The sequence below is a fragment of the Maniola jurtina genome, chromosome Z (assembly GCF_905333055.1).
Source record: "Maniola jurtina chromosome Z, ilManJurt1.1, whole genome shotgun sequence".
Lineage (NCBI taxonomy): Eukaryota > Metazoa > Arthropoda > Insecta > Lepidoptera > Nymphalidae > Maniola > Maniola jurtina.
Window position 1 is genome coordinate 10359479 of NC_060058.1, and position 18373 is coordinate 10377851.

The window sequence follows — 18373 nt, forward strand, 5'->3', positions numbered from 1 at the left end:
CTTTGGCTCTAACCCCCGTCGGGTGAGACCCGCTTGTGGGAGGACCAGGGAGTCAGGACCGCAGAGACTTTGGACGCGCTCCGAGACAGTTTGTCAAGGTGAAGTATGAGGAGAGAAACAGAAACAGAAACAGATGTGAGTGAACTCTTGAGAGTGTGGAGTTCGGAGTTCATTATGTGTGTCCTTATAGGGTGGTGTCCTTATTTTTTTTTTTTTTTTCTCGAAGGAAAAGTGTAATGTAAGTAGATCAAAGTCAGCGAACCACAACCTAACAAAGCAAATCCAAAAACTATAACTACGAAAAAGAAAACAAATGTGCGTTCTATCGCTACAGTGGAAAAAAATGCACCAATGAACAGTTACAAGCTAATCTATCAATCAATGGCTATGAATATTATTACGTTTCATATTAACGCAACGGTTTGTGTTAAAATTTGAACACAAAAACAAAAGCTTATTCTAAAGAAAACCTTAATTTTAGTTTCTAACCAGGGGCAGCACGTTCTCGTCCACGAACAAAATTTGAAATTTTATTATTATAAAATTATAAACTATACATTAATTTCATATTAACGCAACGGTCTGTGTTAAAATTTGAACACAAAAACAAAAGCTTATTCTAAAGAAAACCTTAATTTTAGTTTCTAACCAGGGGCAGCACGTTCTCGTCCACGAACAAAATTTGAAATTTTATTATTATAAAATTATAAACTATACATTAAATTAATAAATATTAAATAATATATACATAAATAAATAATATATATACAGGGTGGTCAAAAAGTCGTGGATCAAACGCAATAGGGAGATAGAGGAGGTCATTTCCAGCAAAAAAAAATTCTACAGCATGGCCATATTTCAATTGCCCTAAAAGTTATGAATATTTTTGAGTTTTTTAACAAAATACCGAATTCTCTTACAATTACACTAATTTAAAAAAAATGTGATAAAAAACAATAAAACAAACGATGTCGTGTCATTACTAGATAATGTATCAGCACTACAAACCTTCTATTGAGGCTCTGGCTACCAAATTACAAGAGCAATTAATTTTTTTCCAAAACTTTTAAAGCGTTACCAAAAATTAAGTGTCACTTTAAAAGCGCACTGTGAAAAAAAAATGTACTACGGAAAAATGACCCTGTATTAGAAAAACTTGCTGATTTAATGCCAATTTAAATTAGGTATAACACATTACTCTTCGTTTCGTAATTCTGGTATTATAATCGTTTTTTCATGTCAAGGTGCAAATTTCAGTAGATTAGTTTAATTCAAAATAATTTTGAAGATTATCATGCTGCTAGTTAAACTGCTAGTTTTTTGTACGTTGGAATGCTAGAAACATCACTGTGCTTGTCACACTTAAAATTTGTGAATAGAACAGAAACTCTTCACTACCACCACGTACCAGAACTACCCAGAACGCCCTCTTTTCTAGGAAACAAAAGGATAAAGAAACTATGCCTCTCTTTCACATCCTTCCTTATTTCAACAATGCAAATAGGAAGGATAATTAGTGTGAAAGAGAGGCATAGTTTCTTGATCTTTTTGTTTCCTAGAAAAGATGACCTACTTGCAAGACGGGCGTTCTGGGTAGTTCTGGCAAGTGGTGATAGTGAAGAGTTTCTGTTCTTTTCACTTTTAAGTGTGACAAGCATAGTGATGTTTCTAGCATTCCAACGTACAAAAAACTAGCAGTTTAACTAGCAGCATGATAATCTTCAAAATTATTTTGAATTAAACTAATCTACTGAAATTTGCACCTTGACATTAAAAAACGATTATAATACCAGAATTACGAAACAAAGAGTAATGTATTATACCCCATTTGAATTGGCATTAAATCAGCAAGTTTTTCTAATACAGGGTCATTTTTCCGTAGTACATTTTTTTTTCACAGTGCGCTTTTAAAGTGACACTTAATTTTTGGTAACGCTTTAAAAGTTTTGGAAAAAAATTAATTGCTCTTGTAATTTGGTAGCCAGAGCCTCAATAGAAGGTTTGTAGTGCTGATACATTATCTAGTAATGACACGACATCGTTTGTTTTATTGTTTTTTATCACATTTTTTTTAAATTAGTGTAATTGTAAGAGAATTCGGTATTTTGTTGAAAAACCCATAAATATTCATAACTATTAGGGCAATTGAAATATGGCCATGCTGTAGAATTTTTTTTTGCTGGAAATGACCTCCTCTATCTCCCTATTGTGTTTGATCCACGACTTTTTGACCACCCTGTATATACGATAAATATTATTTATACAATACGTATACACAGGTACTTAAGTTTCATACAGTTTACGATTTATGTACTTATTGGAAGACGACAAAAACAAGTCACTGAACATAAATCTGATCCTATTTCCAAACAAGTAAGTATTTCATTATTAATATTTTAACAGAATTATAACATGTAAGATCGTAGGTCCCCCAGGTGTTAGGTACTTATTTTCCGAGTAACAAAATGTGTGGGGGCTAGAGTAGCTGATCTGTTAGCTGGGCCGAGATGGCCAATTTATAGGTATCAGCCGCTAATTATTAGGTATTGGGTGATGTCCCGTGGGTATGCCTTCTTGTCCGGCGGGCGTGCGTGCCAGGGTGCGATGCTCCTGACGTGATGGTGGCTAGAGGCGTCTGCCCGTTCGAAGAGCCCCGTGGACAGTCGCGCGACGAAGTCGTCGATGGACTTGGCACGCAAGTCTCTCTGGATGGTAGAGTTTCTCACGTACCGAGGGGCGTTTGTGATCTTACGCATCGCTGTGTTCTGGACTGTCCGGAGGATCTTCTTACACGGCTCGCTAGCGAGTGCGAACCAGGCGGGGGCGGCGTAAGTGAAACGTGGGCGTATGTATGTGTTGTACACCCCGATCTTGGTTCGCAGCGGGAGTTTTGAGGCAAGCACCGGACGGAGGGCATACATTGCGACTTTCGCTTGGGCGGCTATCTTTTTGATGTGGGTTTTCATGGACAGCCGCTGGTCGATGGTGACTCCAAGGTACTTCGCTGTGGGACACCACTCAATGTCAGTCCCGAGGAGGGAGAGCTTCGGGGGTGGGTTCTGGGTTCTATGGCCGAAGAGAATGGCTTGAGTTTTTCCGGCGTTGGCGCTCATTCGCCATTTACTAAGCCATTCTGGGAGAACGTCAAGTGTCCTTTGTATCTTCCGGGCGGCGTGCGCGTGATTGAGTGACGTCGCTATATACGCCGCATCGTCGGTGTAGAGCGCTAGCGTGACGTCACTGGGCGCTGGGATGTCATCCGTGTAGAGCGAGTATAGTACGGGCGATAGGCAGCTGCCCTGTGGTACTTCCGCTCTAATGGGCTTCGTACCGGAGAGCTCCGAGTCCAACTTTACTCGGAAGCTTCTATCTTGTAGAAAGGACTTGACAATCCTGGCGAGCTGGAGAGGCGTCTGTGAGGTGGCGATCTTGTATAGCAGGCCGGAGTGCCATACGCGATCGAACGCCTTCTCCATGTCTAGGAAGACTGCCACCGCCTTTTCCCTCTTGTTGGCGGCTGCGGTGGTGTTCGGCCCGGAAGCCGAACTGTTCCGGGCGTGGGGTGATGTGAGGCACCAGCTTCTGGATGAGTGACTTTGCGAAGATCTTCGAGATGGTCGGTAGGGGGGTGATTGGTCTGTAGCTCTCTGGCTTCAGTACGTTCTTCCCCGTTTTGGGCAGCATAATCACATGCCCGGTCTTCCATTGGCTTGGGAAGTGTCCCGTGCGCAGTATGCCGTTAAAAAGGCGTGTTATGGCGGCAATTGTGGGGCGTGGTAGTTGTCTGAGCGCGGCGTTGGTAATGCCATCTGCGCCTGGGGCCTTTTTGACTTTGGCCTTCTGTTTGGTTCGTTGGACCATGCCCGGGGAGAAGAATACTGCGTCCGTTTCAGCCAGAGAGAACGTGGAGAAGTAGTCCTCTAGGTGTTTCTCGACCATCTCGACGTGTGTACTAATCTTCGGTCGGAAAAGGCGTACACTGGCTTTCCAGGTGGCTCGCCAGGATCTCCGCTCTATCTGCGGCTCTGTAGCTGAGGTTGCCGTCCGAGTGATAGAGCGGGCGGACTGGGTCGGGTGTTCTGGAGAAACTGCGACACATCTTGTGCAGTGGTGAGTGTGTGTCTTGGGCGGCTTCAGTTCGTCTCTCCCAGTCTTCGGCGGCTTTTCTGCCCAGCTCGCTGTTGACTTTATCAACTAGTCTGCTGTACTGGGCCTTTAGCGTGGGGCATCGTGTCGACTGCCACAGGCGTCTTACTCTGCCTTTCTCTTGGATGACTAATTGTGTATCCCGGGGAAGTGGTGGCTTGGTAGAGTTCGACGCCGTGGAGGTAGCGCACGCTAGGGCCGCTCCATTCTGGTCGATAGTTCTCCAGCGAGCAGCTCCACGTCGACTGGGGTGGTGGTTGGTCGTGTGGGTGTGCTCTCGGCAATCTTCCTTGAGAAAACTTCCCAGTCTACTATTCTTCTTACAGTGCTGGAGCGTGGGACATGTCCTTGGTCTTCGTGGAAAATGGCCAGGACCGGGTTGTGGTCAGATCCCATGGCGTCGATTAGAACCTCTAGCGCCGGTTATTGCGACAATGATGTCCAGCACGTCAGGCAGGTGAGAGGCGTTTTCAGGGTAGTGAGTCGGTACCGCCGGGCCGTAGACATCGTACCCGTGAGTGTCGGCGTCGTGCAGGAGACGTCTTCCGTTTGCACAGGTTCTGCTAGAGTTCCATGCCGGGTTCTAAGTGTTCCAATCTCCTGCCAACGCCGTCGGGATGTTGCCGTCCAGGAGTCTGTGGATTTCCGTTGGGTCGATGCACGTGGCCGGAGGTCTGTAGACTGCGTAGAGTCTGTGTGGGCGGTCGTCTATTAAGAGCTCTGCCCCGAGCGCCTGAAGTGTAGTAGAGTGCAGGGGAGGGAGCACCTGGTGGACGATACGGCGTCTGACTAGAACGGCCAGTCCTCGCTTGGCGTGGCTGTCCGCATCCGGGTCGTCCAGGCGGTAGGTGTAGTATCCCGGGAAGTTTGCCTTTCTTTTTTATTTTATTAATTCTTCTTTATTGTCTTTTAAATCTGTAATTTTAGTTTCGTGCACAAGCTCTTTTATAGCGCTTACATTTGAGGCTCCTTGGTCACAAATGGTGGCGATCACTGTAAAGCCAGCTGATTGCACTTCTCTAATCATTGCTTTTAATTGATTTTTTAATTCGGCTTTTGAAGTGCTTCCTTTACAAAATGTATATGCTAGTGGTTGTTTATAATTTTTTACAACCTCTCTTAGCATAAAAACTCTTATCAAATCCTTTTTTTCATTATAATCAAAATGAGGACAAAGAGCCATTTCGTCAAATAATATGACACACAATCTGTCTGTTTCCGACATTTTCGAGCCACGTTTTTTCAAATGTGAAAATATGCTCACATTCACACCTGGTTTTAAAGCTCTTGAAATCATGCGACTTAATGTCACTGGGGCAGGTAAAACTATCATGTTCCGTAGCCAGCTGTATGCTCTAGGACCCATCTTATAAAATGCTAGAGAAAATATTTTTGCCTCTTTGGAGTATCTCCGTCCATCTTTATTTGTTTGGGTTAACTGCATCATGAGTAGAATCATTGCAGCAGAAGTGAAATTTCTTGAAGCTTTTAAAAATGATGGATTCTCCGTTATTTTAAGAGCTTTCTTCCATTTTTTCAAATAGTTGTCCTTACTTCTCTCTATCTTCTTAATTTTTTGCTTGAGAAAAGTTATTTCATTAGACTCGAAAGAACCACATTTAACAGAACCTTCAAATAAAATGGATATTTATTAATGCATTACCATCAATGACAAACCAAATAGTTTTTAGGGTCCCATACCCAAAGGGTAAAAACGGGGCCCTATTAATGTCACTCTGCTGTCTGTCTGTCTGCGTGTCACAAGTCTCTAGCTTGTAGACGAAATGAGTTACAGACCTAAAATTTTGGTAACATAGTGTAAGAACATTGACCCAAAACCGAATATTGAATTAAAAATTCAATTAAATTATTTTTCTAACGAGGGTCTAAGAGGGTTTCTTTCGTATTTAGCTTGTAGACAAATACTACACTGATTTATGAATGCCTGAATAGTTAGTAGCATATGAGGCCAATGGTAATTTCTATGGATTTGTTTGTATGTTTCTTGGATACCACGATGCACTGTCTTGCCTTCGTGATATTTTTTAATTATTGCTTGTTGTTCAGACTTGTTTTCAACAAGAGTATATTTTCAAAGTATGATTTATTTGTGTGAGTGCCTACTGAGAATAGGGTATTTAATATTTCTCGAAGGCGTTTACCTAACGTCTCTGCATCCTCGTTTCTATTTCTCCGCACCCTACCTAGCTCCTGCATGACCTGAATTTCGTTTCTAGGCTCTCTCAGTCTCCTTATGAGAGCCTCCTTAATAGAGTTCCAAGTACAATAGGTACTGATATTTTCTGAATTTGCCACGCTTTTCCAGTACTTTTGTTGGACTCTAGTCCTATTAAAGTAGGTACACAACTTACGGATTTAGCTCGCAACTCTTTCAACTTTGTTTGGAACGAGGTGAGCTGTGCCAACAACGTATCGCGACGGCATTCCGCCAACACTTTCTGTTTACGAAGCGAGTCTGTACTCTTAATTAGTTTTTCTTGCTCCTTCTTGAATTTTTCAGCCTGTGTTGTAGCGTCACGAATTGCTTTACTCAGAAATGATATGGTGTTTTCCTCTATAAAAATAAAATAAAACAAAGCAGACTTGTTTTCAACAAGAGTAACGCGTGAATTGCATCTGTAAAGCTTAAGGCCTCTGTCATTAAATACTGTTGTATAATTCTTCGTTATAGAAATAGCAATAAAATATACGGTCGGCAATAGTGTGCTCTTTTAAGGATTGAACTATTTCCTTCTCAGTGTTGTTTACTGGAATAAATACATCTTTAATTACTGTTCTAGAGTTAGTTGATCTATTTTCTAACCTGTAGGTTGATCCTGGGGTTGACCTAATGTGAAACTGTTTGAATTGTCTGTCTATTGCATCTGATAAAATTGGGATTCCGTTGTTCTCGTGTTCTCTGAGTATGGTTTGTTGAAACTAGATTGTCAGGGTCCAATGAAACGACACTCATACTGCCAGATTCGGTGTCTGTTATGGGGGTATTATATTTTTTATAATATTATTGTCAGTTTCTTGTGCTGCTTCGTGGCGTACGTCGTCAAATATCCTATTTATGATGTCTTCGTCGTCATTATCGTCTAAGTTGACTGCTAGTGAATCGATGCTTTTATGATAAGTTTTCGCTCGCGAGAGCGCATCTGCATTGGTGTTTTGACAACCTTTTTTTTTATATATGACTGTATAGTCGTATTCAACTAGTTTGAGTCGCCACCTAGTCAATTTAGAGTTGGCATCTTTAAGTGACATTAACTTTCGACCATAAAGATTTGGCCTGAAGTATTTTACTGCCCACACGATAGCCAGAAGCTCTTTTTCTTTTGTGGAATATCGAGTATCTGCGTCAGAAAGGGTTCTAGAAGTGTTGGTTACCGGTTTATCCGAGCCCACTTTTCCTACCACCACTAGCCAGATCTAATGTCGTAAAATACTGAGCGAGTCCTAGTCTGTCAAGAATATCATATATGTTGGGTAATGGATACTTATCTTCTACTATTCGATAACTTAGTCTACGGTAGTCAATGACGAGCCTCCATTTTACCTTTCCTGATGCGTCCGGTTTTTTAGGGACAATATGAACAGTACATGACCATGGAGATATGCTTTCACGAATAATACCCTGTTTTAGCAAATTGTCTACCTAATTCTGTATTTCTTTGCGTTGTTGTGGGACTTGTCTGTAACTTCTTACAAATATTGGGGTCTGGTCAGTCAGTCTTAACTGATGTTTAACTGCATGCGTAAAAGAAAGTGGGATATTTTGGGAATAAAAGATGTCTGCGCCAGTTATGGTATAGCGGCGGCCAAAAGACTTTAAAATTAAATTTAATTTCACAAAATAATAAAATACAAAAATTCAAAATATGTATGTTGAATATTAATGTGGAACGATGGCGCGGACAACCTAGACTGGCCTCTTTTCCTATTGTTCGGCCGGCGCAAGCGTTTTCATTGTTCGGCAGAACTGCTAGGTTTGCGGGATGCCAAGCGTTTTCTTACACCACAATGTCATCGGCCGTATACCAAAGGTTATTTTAACACCTAGGTGCTTCTAAAATATTAAGATTTTTATATTTAGATGGTCAAAGTGTCCAAAATCAGGTAGGTACTTAATATTAAAGACTCACTTAAGTATTACGACACGTTTCAGTATTCGACCGTTAAAGAGTTACTTAAGTTAAATCTTAAACGTTAATCTTATCGTCTCAAATTGATAAAACTAAACGGCCTTTTAAATCCACCCAAAAATGTTTAAATTGATCATACGGTTATAAAAGTTTTCTGAAAAGAAAGTTGAGACTTTAAAGAAAGAATTTGTACTCTCATTTATTTATTTTTCCCATTTTATCCTATTTTTAAACAACAAATAATAAAATAACAATTTGTATATTATTACCGTTTTAATATTATTTAAAACAATACAATTAGCTTGTTGACTTGTAGTTACTAGCTCTCACAAAGGGTCACTTAATTTATACACTCATACCTTAGGCGATTATGTTTAACATTAGTAACTGATCAGATCTCAGGATCACAACGAAATATAACTTTAAAATGCAACACTTTACTTTAATTGAAGTAGGGTTTGAAACATATACAATATTAAAAAATATAATATAATAACTAAAATATATTATTAAAAGGAGTCCCTTTAGGCAAGGTTCCGAAGATATGGGCAGCCCCTTTGAATAGCTAAACTAATTCTTTGTCCGAGGTAGCTGCTAGCTCTTCGATCTCCTGTGATGTCGACTAACCGTTTTCTTATTTCCTTAAAAAGCGTTATAGCGCTAGAACCCCACGGACCAAGGGTCTCGACACCGAATGGGACAAAATCGTATTCGGAGCCTAGACCCCTGTATTTGCATGCTTTAGCGTTTTCAGCCGCTTCACAAGCCGCACCAGCTCTGTTGTTGGTTTCGTGTAGATGGGAAGGGGCCAGCGTGTTTGAACAGGTTGCATCCCATACCAGCACCCGGCCAATCCTCCATGGAGTCAAACTCATATTTAATTAAAAATTATATTATCTATACAATACACGAATCACCCATCCATCATCATTCATCATCATACATTTTGTACTAGATCCTGTGTCGCGCTGATTATTATCAGATTTTGCCAGAGCGGACGTGCGCTTTTGAATTCTGATTCTCGTAGAGTGAGTGCGTTTATTCGAGTTGGTTCTTAGCTGTATCTTTTCAAACGTTTCAGGATTATCAGCTGTTTTCTCAGCCGGTGTAGGGACCTCAGTTGATATTTATTTTACTTACTTAATCTTGTCTTCTAGACTTCATCCTAACTACAATCCAATATTTTGGCAACCTTGACCTGTCGGGAGTGATTTGAATTTTTAACCCTGGAAAGGAGAGCAATCAGTTTCTCGTGTGGGCACTGATTGCTCTCTTTTTTTTTTCTTTCTTTGTATTTCTAGTTGGTCTTTTGTATTCATTATATGATTAGGTCTACTCTTTCGAGTGACGTCGGTTTTCACCTCTTCCCATCTTCTTCTTTATGTGCCTCTCCATTACTGAAGGTCAGCAGTCAGTTTTTTAAACTTCTCCTTGTCCATGGCTAGGCGGAATAGTTCTCCTACTGTTTTTATGCCAGTCCACTCCCTTATGTTCTTCCCACCTTCTTCCTTCTTCCCACCCCTCTTTTTCCAGCTATTTTTTAACCCCCGACCCAAAAAGAGGGGTGTTATAAGTTTGACGTGTGTATCTGTGTATCTGTGTATCTGTGTATCTGTCTGTGGCATCGTAGCGCCTAAACGAATGAACCGATTTTAATTTAGTTTTTTTTGTTTGAAAGGTGGCTTGATCGAGAGTGTTCTTAGCTATAATCTAAAAAAATTGGTTCAGCCGTTTAAGAGTTATCAGCTCTTTTCTAGTTTTCTTGTAGAAAAGAAGGTTAGATAGCCGTTAGGTTCATAATATTATGTCAATAGACAAATGTCAAGCTGTCAAGATGGACGTTGCCTAAATGCATAATTATTTATTTGAAAATGATGTTTTGGAAAACTCAAATACTTTGGATCGTCGGGGGTGTTATAAATTTTTAATTTACACGTGTCCCATCATAATTATCTGCAGCAGGCAGTACCTATCGTGTCGCAAATTATGGCCCAGGTATGAGATCTTACGCTGCTTGATGGTTTTAACTAACTCGGTCTTCTTCTGCATCCTGGCAAGAACCTCAGCGTTAGACACTTTAGCCGTCCAACTTATGTGAAGCATCCTGCGATACGTCCACATTTCAAATGCGTCGATCTTTTTCCTCAAGTCCTCCACTAGGGTCCATGCCTCACAACCATATAAAACTACGGGCCAAATGTAGCATTGCAGGAGTCTGATACGGAGTTTTAATTTGTAGTTAATTTGTACACTTGTTGACATAATATGCAGTTGGCTTTAATCTGGTATCAAATCAATATTGACTATGGTATGATGTAATAGGGGCTAAAGTATGAAATTGCCGTTTTATTGTAATAGGTACTTCGAATTGACATAGAACCTTCATGGTTTGAGATTTTTGAGTGAAACTTTTTTCATACGGTACCTATGTAGTTCTTCTTTTAAAAAATGTGCATTATTCGATTATCAACTTTCAGTTGTTTTTTTATTCAGCTTAGACAATAAAGATGGATACTTCGAATATTCGTGTGATTTTTGAATACGAGTTCCGACGCGGAACTAACGAGGCAGAAACATGATGCGTTTGGAGAGGGGACTGCTAATGAACGCACTGTGCGATTTTGGTTTAAACGCTTTCGTGATGGAAACTTCGATTTGAAGAACGAACCGCGTGGAAGATCGCCCACACAGGTGAATAACAATGATTTGAAAGAGATGGTGGAAGGCGATCCGAGCCAAACTACCCAGGAATTAGCGGCATGGTTTAACGTTACCTTACCAACAATATTGACTCATTTGCGTCAAATCAATAAAATAAAAAAATATGAAAAATGGGTGCCTCATGATTTGACTGATCTGCAGAAAGAAACGCGTGTTGAAACTTGCGTTGCCTTGTTGAATCTATACAGAAATGAAGGAATATTGGATCGAATTGTGACATGTGATGAAAAATGTATTCTTTACGATAATCGTAAGCGGAAAAGGCAATGGCTGACCCCAGATCAAACGCCGCAACAGTGTCCTAAAGCAAAGCTTACCAATAAAGAGGGTAATGGTAACTGTTTGGTGGTCTCAGCGTGGTGTTATTCACTATAGCTTTCTCCGATCTGGTCAAGCAATAACGGCAGATGTCTACTGTGCCAAACTCCGAACAATGATAGCGAAACTAGCAGTGAAACAGCCCCAACTTATGAATCGATCTTCACCATTATTGCTCCATGATAACGCGAGACCTCATACAGCACGAGAAACCGTTTTAACTCTACAGGAACTTCAATTAGAAAACATTCGTCACCCTCCGTATTTGCCAGACCTGGCTCCAACGGACTACCATTTTTGTCGTGATTTGGATAATTTTCTGCGTGATAAAAAGTTTTCTTCTCAGGAGGCAGTGCAAAATGCTTTCACACAGTTTGTCGAATCTAGATCACCAGAGTTCTATCGCAAAGGCATAAATGAGCTTCCTATTATATGGCAGCAATGTATAGATAATAATGGTAATTATTTTGATTAAATAAATATGTTAAATAAAAAAAAAACGAATTTTTATTTTTCAGTACAAATCGGCAATTTCATACTTTAATCCCTAATATGTAGGAAACCAAACAGTAATAATTCTCGTGTTTCGATACAATCTACATAGATCTAAAGAGCTGGATTTGTTGAATCGTAATTGAATCAGAAAACATTTGTTGGTTTTTTTATTTCTTTGTGTGCATGAATGAACTCCTTCTGTCAATAAATAGCAATAGCTTATAAATAGTTGAAATAAACACGAAAATAATCGTAAATAATATCAACAAAAAATCAACTTTTGTAAGCCCATAAAATGAATTGAGCTGATTTTGGGAGAGCATTAAAAACCCTTCACAGTGGGATTAATTTTATGCTGTGGTTAGCTCGGATTTTTCATGGATATCAATATAAAAATTACAGCCCAGTTAAAAATTATTTACATGAATAAACTCTATTAATTTTAAAATTGTTCAGTTGAACTACATTTTCTCTTATAACTAAGGTCTAAAACTTCTCTTTGTACTGCCCAACAATAATAATTGAACCTAAAATATGTATTTTGAGAAACATTCTTCAGGCAATAGTGTACTAGGCTTTAATCATATTTTTTACAAGTGTTTTATAGTTTTCAGCTTTCACATTTCCGAGTAAATTAGTTAAAAGTTTTACCATGGATTTCTAAGCCTCACTTTCTTTACTGAATTAATTACTAAAATTATTGTTTTTGATCAACTATCGTATCTGAGGTCCTATAAAACCCTATTAATTTTGCATCTGTATTTTTTGTAACAACATTTATTTCGTAGTAATGAGATTTTACAAAGTTTATCATTATTCCTAACTTTAAATGCAAAGGTGGCACCTATAATGCTTTATTGTTGAACTAACGGTGAACGAAGTATGCATTTTAATCCTGGAGTAAAAAAATCCTTGTGGCCAAACTTTTCTATTGTAATTTTTCTTTTTTCGCGACTATTCCAAAGGCACAAAAAACAACAGTATTTAAGGTAACTCTGTTGCATTATTGCTATTGTGCTATTATTTTATCGTTTTTTTAGCTAATTTTCAACTTATTTTAAATTTTTGTACATCATTAGATAGCTAAAAATGTGTAGAAGCTTTGCAAATAATTTGCAGGCCAAAAACATTTCTGTAACTGTAAAAAAAAATAGCATTTTTGGCAAAGTAACCCAATAGAAATTATGAAACTGGTACAGTCTTGGATGAAATATTAAACTGTTTGTTTGGTTTTAAATGATGGAAGGCGTTGTAGGAGACGTGTTTAATTGGTGAAGGCTTAAGATCGACTCTTTTATGAACTAATATTAATTATAATGAAATCTTACATGCTATTGTTTTAATAATATTTCTTAATCTAACCTAAATAATTTTGTATCGCCTTTTGTTCAAATTCAACGCGCAAGCAACCTACATATTACATGGATCCGGGGAACCTACAAAGATTATTTTTATTTTAGTATTCAAAATTATTAATTGAGATGTCTAGTACTTAGAAATTAAATTATATATAATAAAAAAAGTCGGCAATATGCCTTACTATTTTTTTATAGATTTTTAAAAGAAACAAATACGTATTTTTCTGAAAACGATCAATAACTCAAAAACGGGCGGTTTTCGCCCATAAGTGTTTAAAGGTCATTTATAGCATTTGACCTCCTCTACAAGCACTATTATTCTCATACCTTCAGACCAATACTCATATCAAAAAGAAATAAACAATCAAGTCAATTATCAACAACGTATGAATCTATCTTCATGTAGGTACTGTAGTCCAACCAAGGCAATACCAATGCTTCACTCAAGCCACCCTATCATAATTACTACTTCAATAATTACCGTTACTAGATCTTACTGTAAATATTATAACATCTGCGTTGCCCCGAATATTATATTATACATATTATACTTATACGCCAAGCCAAATCAATTCTTTGTAGTAATATTTATTTATAAATTACAACAATGTGTAATAACAATATAATAATATACTATCAGAACTGTGGGGGTATTCGTAGTAAGCTACAGACCTTGCACATGAATATTTTAGCGAATTCATACGATGTTATAATTTTAACAGAAACTTGGCTTATACCTGAAATTTACGACAGTGAATTCATTGACCAGCGGTACGCAGTGTTTAGGTGTGACCGTGATCGTGTGCCACTAAAAAAGCGGACGGCGGAGGCGTCTTAGTTGCGGTACTGAAAAGTTTAAGACCATCTAAAATAAATATGTCTAGTAAGGGCGCTTGTACACGCTAAGAAAATTTGCCGTTCCTGCGGCAGACAAGACAAATTCTTCGTGTAGACGACAAGAATTTTGTCTGTTCCACACACGAAAACTTTTCGTGTCTTCCGCAGACAAGACCAATGGAAACGTGTACACGACACGATTCTTTTCGTGCAGTCGACAGTCGGGCGTAGGGCGCGCAAGTAATAACAAGTGTAATCAGTGAGTTTCGTTTATTTATATAAATGTTAACTACAAAGCAAAAAAGAATGATAATTGCATATTATTATTATAACAAAATAAAAAAGGAAACAAAAAACAAGAGACTTTACTGGGTTCATCCAATTATACAAGAGAAAAATGAGTTTGGCGGGTTCATTACCCTTTACCGTGTCATGCGACAACATGAGGAAAAATTTGTGGATTATTTTCGCATGAAAATTTCTACGTTTGACAAGCTTTTGACAACAATAGAAAATAATATACGACATGAAAATACCAAAATGCGAGAAAGTATTCCTCCATACATTAGATTGGCCGTAACATTAAGGTAAGTAATTTTTTTAAGCATATTGATTTGAACGTTATACAATAATAAATGTCTTTGAAGTGTTACATGTTTCCAAATTCAACAGACTCCACATGTTCATATTCTTCAGAAAAGTCAAAGTGAAATTCATCTGTATGCGATGTTTCCACACTACTAATAGTTTCAGTGTCAAATTCAATGGATGTAGATTTTTGAGTACTGTAACCTGGTCGAGTCGAGTATGATGGGCCGGGTACGTTAAATGACGACGTAGAAGGCTGCGTTGTTTTGTAATACTCAGTACTCCATTGATGCTGAACATCACTTCCCTTTCGTTGTTGCGTAGAACGCACAAGTTTTAAAACTTCAAACTGGAAATCCACCATTTCCTCATCACTGAACTTATCAACACTCGGAGCTATACTTTTAAAAAATGACATGGCACGGCTCTCTTCTTCTTTGGTAGCAGCCTTTATAAATTCTGCCATATTTTTGTCCACCTCGCTAACATCCTGTTTCTTTTTTTTCGCGATCGGTGTATGTTCTACGGGACTTTTTTCCACGTTTGTTGTTTCGGGTATATTTGACTCAGTGTCTCGGCGTGTTACAATTTTTGTCAAAAATAACATTTCGTCGTAAAAATCACATTTACGAATCTTCTTAGCACCCGATCCCGATTTCATTTCTTTAAGTCTTCTGTGACATTTCATCCACCTATCTCGCAAACTTGTCCATTTTTTTGCTGTAGACTTTGCTGAAACAAAAAACGAACTACCGTTAGAAAGTAGGTACCATCTATTGCAAGTAGACATAAACTTCATATAAAAAAGGAAATGACCTCATTGTAAGAGTAAGAACACACTTGCAATTAATCGCACTGCAAGTTGCAAGTGTGTTCTTGCTCTAAGACATTGTTACAATTTTTTACAGATACATGGCAACTGGAGATGCCTTCGCACGTCTTCATTTCGATTTTCGAATCGGAATAAAAACAATAGCGAACATTGTACGTGAAGTTACTCATCATATTTGGTCAGAATTATCTACAGTTTATATGCGGATGCCAACACAAGAAGAATGGTTGAATATAGCACAAAGATATGAAATAAATGCCAATTTTCCACACTGTCTTGGAGCACTGGACGGGAAACATATTAGAATAATTAAACCCGAAGAAAGTGGATCAATGTTTTTAAATTATAAACATTTCTTTTCTATTGTTCTCATGGCTATTGTGGATTCCAACTACAATTACATTTTTATTGATGTAGGGTCGTATGGTAAAGAATGTGATTCAAATGTTTTCAAAGAAACACAGTTTTGGAAAAAACTTGTTGACAATACGTTAAACATACCATCCCCATGCTCTATAATAAATACTAACTATATATTACCATATGTTTTTGTAGCTGATGAAGCTTTCGCACTTCATGCTAACGTACTTCGACCCTACGGTGGTAACGAACTCACAAAAGAACAAAAGATATTTAATTATCGCTTGACAAGGGCAAGAAGATACGTCGAGTGTGCATTTGGAATAATGGCCAACAAATGGAGAATTCTGCACCGATCTTTAAACTTAAGTCTCGATTTAACAGTTGCTATTGTAAAAACTACTTGCGTTTTGCAAAATTTTATTCATACAGAAGAAGGTCACGTTGAGCCTTTAATCAATCGAGACCGATTAAATAGTCCATTGCATTTAGAAGGCAATAATCTCACAGCAGACGAAATTCGTCAAAAATATACTGAATATTTTTCCTCTGATGAAGGATCACTGCCATGGCAAGATAAATACACATAAAAAATAAGTTCTAAAACTAAAACCCGACTACTAAATTTTAATCCAAAAAGTGTGAAACAAGGAATTATTCTTACCTGCCATATTGTTTAAATAAACAATTACATGTTATATTTTTTTTCATGTTTATACGTATTTTATTATAAGTATTAGTCATTATCGTTTTTAGCAAAGCCGTGTCCGTATGCTACTTAGCGCTATTGAACTTATGATTGCTTGCAACTTAAATCTTTTATTGTAGATGTATTTAATGTGGGTAACGACAATGATTAATATTTATAATAATATATAGCTATATAGAATATATCTAGTAATCTGAATTTTTGAAAATTGTAAAAAGATAGTAATATGTTGTAAGTACTTACCATATTCATTTTTTTTGACATTTGTCATTTCGTCGAAGTCTTTGTTTAAGATAGTAAATATTTCTCTCCATGCTTCGTATGTGAGTCTTTTATCTTTATATATGTCTAAAGTTTTGTCCCACAATACCGGTCGTCCTTCTACTAAAGTTATAAGTAACTCATCAGCCATTTTGTACTCTACGCTGCAATACACGTCCACACCAAACGCACAACGCACAACAAAAACTGGGCTGGCTCAACCCTACTACACCGCCCCCCCGCCGCTCCGCAACAACGTTCGCCGCGTCGTGTCTTGCGCAGACAAGATTTTTTTCGTGCACCGCTGCGAGCAGTGTACACAGTTATTTTCTAGTTACGACACGAATTCTTAGGTACGCCCGGCGTTTTTTCTTAGCGTGTACAAGCGCCGTAATGGTGACACATTTAGATACTTAGAACATGTCAATGTGGAAATACCTGGCAGTAGGTCCTCCCCACGTCATATTTTCTCAGGAGTTTACATTCCGCCCAACTCGTGTATAGAGGCATATAAAGGCTATTTTGACATGATGTTAGAAATAATGAATGAAACTAACGGGGATAGTTTTTATATAGCCGGTGATTTTAACCTACCATACGCGTCGTGGATTCAACATGGTAACGTACTGAAATGTGATAGTATTAGCCCGGTTTGTACAATATTACGCAATTTATGTCTGCATTAAATGCTTTTCAATTCAATCATATTCGCAACTCTTATGATCAAGGCAGAATTTTGGACTTAATATTAGCAACAAATGACTGCACCGTCAATAAACCCGACGTTCATCTACTAAGTGAGTCAGTGCACCACCCGCCGCTTTTAATAAGGACAGCCGAGTTGGACATTCCTCTCGTACGGAATAATGCTCCTAGGTATAATTACCGACAGGCTAACTTTGAAGTTATTAACAAAAGTTTAGAAACAATACATTGGGAGTCCTTATTTCGTGATCAGAATGTGGAAAAGATACTTGAAACTTTTTATGAAAAAATTTACAGTATTATAAAATTACACGTTCCCCTCAAAGTAACTCGTTCCAAATTCCCGATCTGGTTTACACCCTCACTTATTCGTATCTTTAAGAACAAGAATAATGCGTGGATTAAATGGAAAAAGTACAACAACGTATCCGACTATGAAATTTTTTCCACCTATAGGGAAAGATTTAGGATCCAGTGTGCTCAATGCTTTGCCGCCTATACCAGGTCGGTAGAGGACAGCGTGAGTACTAACATTAAATACTTCTTTACATATATTTCCAATCGAAAACGCAATTCAGGGATTCCTTCCAACATGAAGTATAAATCTATGCAGTCTCGCGGCCCGGAAGCCATCTGTAATATGTTCTCGGAGTTCTTCCAGTCTGTGTACGAACCATCATCACTATGTTTTGAGAAATGGTCTCCACCGGATGGAGATTCCTCCAATGAGTTGTTAATAGACAATCTGTACTTTGACTTAGAACAAGTGCGTAGGACATTAAAATCACTGGACGCTTCTAAAGGCGCAGGTCCTGACAACATTCCAGCGCTTTTCCTTAAAAATACCTGTAACACCATCGATAAGCCTGTACATTTCATTTTTAATACGTGTCTT

At 38.3% G+C, this 18373-nt stretch overlaps 1 long non-coding RNA gene across 1 annotated transcript; it reads right to left on the reverse strand.

Annotated features, from left to right (window-relative positions):
* Positions 1 to 223: 223 nt before the first annotated feature.
* On the reverse strand, positions 224 to 747 carry LOC123880431. Its single transcript, XR_006799247.1, has 2 exons — positions 603 to 747; positions 224 to 551 (listed from the first exon to the last, which is right to left on the reverse strand). It is a non-coding gene; the product is annotated as an uncharacterized LOC123880431 (long non-coding RNA).
* Positions 748 to 18373: the final 17626 nt, after the last annotated feature.